This window comes from Xenopus laevis, chromosome 7S, assembly GCF_017654675.1.
Source record: "Xenopus laevis strain J_2021 chromosome 7S, Xenopus_laevis_v10.1, whole genome shotgun sequence".
Lineage (NCBI taxonomy): Eukaryota > Metazoa > Chordata > Amphibia > Anura > Pipidae > Xenopus > Xenopus laevis.
Window position 1 is genome coordinate 5004575 of NC_054384.1, and position 5426 is coordinate 5010000.

The window sequence follows — 5426 nt, forward strand, 5'->3', positions numbered from 1 at the left end:
GAGTGAGCCTGACATCCCATAATACTCCCTTTGGCATCCCATAATAACACGAGGGACACTGACATCCCATAATAGCACTCAGGAAGCCTGCCATCCCATAATAAGCAACTTCTGCCATCCCATAATAACCTGAGGGTGCCTGACATCCCATAATACGTCCTGCTGCTGACAAACCATAGAGACAAGAGACTGACATCCCATAATAGTCCCCTGTCATCCCAGAGTAAGTGACATTGCCCTCAGCATCCCATAATAAGTACTTCCTGTCAGAGTTTCCCTCCACATTGTCAGCTGCTCCCAGATTCAGGCTTCCTGTGGCCCTGGCCCAATAAACAGCTGCAAAATACTGATATTCCTGAGTAACTTCCTGTCTGGGCCCTGGAATATCTGGGGACCCACAGAAAGCATTGCCCTGTCATCTGTGACAGACAATAATATCTCCATCTGTTCCTTTTAGCACATGAACTAGATCCTGTACCTAAGGTTGCCACCTGGCCTTCATGCCAATCTTGTTAATAAGAATATAGTAAGGCAACCTTACCTGTGGCAACCCTACTGTACCTCATAAATGTGCTGCAACTTTATACTCCTCGGCACTAGGGATGCACCGACTCCAGGATTCGGTTCAGGATTCAGCCAAATCCTTCTGCCTGGCCGAACCGGAATCCTAATTTGCATATGCAAATTAGGGACAAGGAGGGAAATTGCGCAACTTTTTGTCACAAAACAAGGAAGTAAAAAACTGTTTCCCTTCCCACTCCTAATTTGCATATACAAATTAAGATGTGCTTTGGTATTTGTCCGAATCTTTTGTGAAAGATCAGCATCAGTAACTACTCCAAGGTTGTCAGGTCTAATTTTCGAAACCAGCCAAAGAGCTACAAAACCAGCCCAAAATCAGCCAAGAGGCACTTCAAAAGTAGCCCATTACATAGGTTTAGGAGCCCCATAAGGCCCTAATACATTTGCAATTTCAATAAATATTGGTAAAACAGCTCAACCTTTAGAAATTTTGGGGCCAGCAGATTATTACCCCCAAATTGTCTGAAATTGAGAAAAGTCACTGGAAAATGTGAGTATGCTTAAAGGAATTGTTCAGTATAAAAAACACATCCAGTCACTCCAGCCTTTATACATTACATTTTTGGCTAATAAACTATATTAGAAACATTTTTTATTTTGTGCAGCCTGTCTATTTACTCCGTTTGTACTTTTACACTGAACTGTTCTTTTAAGAGTGACGGGAGACTGGGGTACAGAGCCCAAAATCTGGTAACTCCTGACTTGTACACAAGTCAGTCCCATTACATGCTGGGTATTGTAGTCTTACCTTAAACTTGGCAGCAAATTGTTAAACAAAAACTACATTACCCAACATGCATTGGGAGACGCACGCTTGGCACATTAGGGCAAGAAACAACCTTTTCTGGTTTCCAAAGTAAAAACTAGCCAAAGGCCCAAAAAGTAGCCCAAATCTGCACCTTGGCTAGTTTGCACTTTCACAACCTGCCTGGGCTTTAAATTAGTAGCCCAATTTGACTGAAAAACCACCAACCTGACAACCCTGAACGACTCACTTGTCTACTAAGGTACCTTATGTGCCAGTGACTCTCTAACAGGGTCACATGGTGAGACATCTTGGTGCTACTAGGTATACATCTCAGTATCCCTCAGCATCAGTAACTGCAAACTTGGCAGACATCTTGGTACTAACTTGCAGGTCCCGACTGAGATTCAAAACAGGCCCTGGCATTTCAAGTACACAAAGGCCCAAACAGCCCCCATAAATAGTGACTGTCTATGGCATCTTATAGCAGCCCTTCTGGCACTGAGTGTCCCTCACCTTCATTCTAACTTTGGTACTGGTTACCTTATAAAAGTACCTCCGAAACGTGTCAGTAACTTCATAACTGGATTCCATAAAGACAGGGGCAGACTTCTTGGCAACGGTATAGGATCCATTAACCAGAAATCTGTTTTCCAGAAAGCCCGAGCATACTGGTTAATTGGTCCCATGCATGTACTACTAGGGATACATCTCATTATCCCTCAGCTTCAGGAACTACTAACCTGGATACTAAAGTACCTCATAAATGTGCCAGAAACAAATCCCGGGAGGCCAGAGGCAGACATCTTGGTACTACAGGTATCAATCTCAGTATCCCTCAGCTTCATTCTAACTTAGCTAGTAAAGTACCTGATAAATAGAAGCAGTAACTTTTTAACAGGATCCCATGAGAGCAGATGCAGACATCTTGGTACTAACTAGCAGGTGCAGATTGAGATTCTAAATAAGCCCTGGCATTTCAAGTACACATTGGCGTCAGCAGTGGGCCCACACAGCACGGTGCAAATGTAGTGGTGGGGAAGGGAGATCACAGATGGTGCACGGTGGCTTGTTGCTTCTCTGATGGCATTTGCACTTATTGTGGTGTTTATACAAATGGCCTGTAGATGTCACTGTGTTCAGGACTTATACTGTGCATACTTTCTATACAGCTTGTGGTGTTAGAGTTGCTTACTGTTGTGTAATGGCTGCATGAGCCTGCTAATAAAGCACTGTTATACTCTACTCTACCAAAACATAACAAATTGACGACAGGATGGCTTCATCTGGGTATTCTGGTTCTTCCCATATTCCAAATACACACAGGCAGGTTAACTGGCTTCTGACTAAACTGACCCTGTTGTGGGAATGTGATAGGGGCCAGCTGTGAAAGTTGTCTAGCAAAGGACAAAGTCCCTTCAATTCTGGAGGTTTCTATGGATTGGTTTAAGGAGCTGCTACAGCAGACTTTTACTGTATTCAATCAATCCTGAAGGAGGTGTCTGAAGACATGCCCTCCTCAGTTGAGGGAGGTGAATTTTTTGTAATTGACGAGATCTCTTCCTCGGAGGAAGAAATGGTGCATATCTCTCTTTTTCAACTGGATAATATTATTAAGCTTATAAAAGCTTATACCTTAATCCAGTTCAAGACACTGCTGCCGCTTCGGCAGTATCTAGAGCCGTAAGGAACTGGATTACACAATTTGAGGAAGATATTCCAAAGTTCCTAGGGATCAACTGTTAAAGTCCCTGAAAGGCATTAAGCTAGCTTCAGAGTTTTTATGTGACTCCTCCATTGAGTAGTTAAAGCTATCATCTAAGAATATGGCCCTTTCCACCACAGCTAAGAGAGCCATTTGGCTTAAGCCATGGGCAACAGATACCATAAGCCTGGTCATCTTTTTGGCTCCAAGCTAGACACTCTCATGGAGGATATGTCTGATGAGAAAGGCAAGACCCTGCCCCAGGATAGGCAGGGGATAAAGTGGAGAGGTAATTTTTTTCGCAGGCAAAAGACGTCTCAAGTTAGACTTGGACAACCTAAATATGGCGAAAAGGACAAGAAGAAGTTCCAGCCATACATATCACGAGGTGTTTCACCGAGAGGCAGAGGCACAAGAGGTAGAGGTAAGACTCTATCATCAAATTGTAGATGGAACTTCTGACACCAGAGATCTTCCAGTGGGTGGAAGAATAGCTTTTTTTCTAGACCACTGGGTAACCTTGACTTCAAATCAGTGGGTTTTTTATAACTGATTTTTGCTTTTCCTCCTTCAGAATTTATGCAGCCTGGGTTTTATCTTTCGACCATAGACCTGATGGATGCTTTTTTGCATATCCCTGTATTTCGAGCACACAGGAAGTTTCTAAGAATAGGAAGTTTGGGAGGTCAGCTACATCATTTTTAATTCCGGGTTTCGCCCTTCGGTATCACTTCTGCCCCAAGGGTATTCACCAAGGTTGTAGCCTCAGTTGTGGCGGTTCTTCGTCAGAAGGGAATATATGTTATACCATATCTGGATGACTGGCTGTTTACAGCAGTGTCGGAAACATCTCGGTACCTTGAATAGATTGTCAACAAGGAGAAGTCGTCGCTAATTCATTCAAGACAAAAGTAGTTCTTGAGTATGGTTATCGACACAGAGATAATGTTAGTTATGTTGACTCCCCGGAGGACCTCCAAGATCATAGACCTTGTCAGTCACCTCAAGACATAGTTACCCATCTCCGTAAGACAAATGATTAAAGTTTTAGGGCTCATGACGTCCTCCATAGAGGCTCTTCCTTGGGCGAGACTGCACATGCACCCTCTCCAGCAAGAAATACTGAGATGCTGGGACAAGTCAGAGAACTCTCTATATTCCACTTGAATAATTTCTCAAGAAACAATAGATTCCCTAGAATGGTGGCTTCATCCAGTAAGATGCAGAAAGAGAAGGTCAATTCTGGAACCAACATGGTCCGTCTTAACCTTGGCCTGTGCTACTTTTCCTCTGCACTGCCTTTGTACCACGTGTGGTACATAAATTCTGACTTATGTATCGTGCATGCCTGGATCTTAGGTAATCATCCAGAAAAGGGGTCCCCAACCTTTTTTACCCATGAACCACCTTCAATTGTAAAAAAGTGTTGAGGAGGAACATGAGCATGAAAAAGGTTCCCGGGTGGTTCAAATAAGGGCTGTGATTGGCTGTTTGGTAGTCCTTTGTATACTGGCAGCCTACCGGAGGCTCTGTCTGGCAGTACATCTGTTTTTATACAACTAAAACTTGCCTCCATACCAGCAATTACAAAAATAAGCATCTGCTTTCATGCCACTGGGAACAACATCCAAGGGGTTGGAGAGCAACATTTTGGGGTTGGTTGATGTTGGGGATCACTGATGTAGAACATACCTCCCAAAAGATTGGAAACAGAAAGAGGGACAAAAAGATAGCAAATTATTTTGACCATGACTATTTTGTGGCCACACCCCGAATTACCATGTTCGTTTTACAAAATTTGGCAGGTTATGAAAGTTTGAACACATTTCTGTGGTTTTTATGTGTTATTACAGTTTTGCTAAGGAAAGTGAATTGCCATTTAAGCTGCAAGTCACAATTTTCCCAGGAGACCTGATTTTCTTAAATTGCTACAATTGTTTCTTTACTTCTCTTAAATTGTTACAAATCTATCTAAGTGCACCTGCCATGTATTTTGGGCTCTCTGCCAAAAGCCAATTAAGTTTTAGAAACGTTGTGTGTTTTTCTGTCTGTTTACAACACTTGTAGCACTTATAGGCCCTTAATTACAAAATGTGTAGTCCTTATAGCTCCTCAACTGCTTTCCTTTTTCCCTTAACGTCCATACTGTACATCCAAGTTAAGCCACATAGCAATAAAGGACAAGGAAAAGCCAACTGTGCATCAAACCCCAGTAGGTAAGCTGCAGCTAATAGGCTATTAATAGGAGCAAAACTGTTTTCTTCCCAGGACTCTCTCTGCTTTGCATGAGCATGGACTCTCACTCATGATACAGGTATGGGACCTTTTATCCAGAATGCTCAGGACCTGGGGTTTATCGGATAACGGATCTTTCCATAATTTGGATCTTCATAT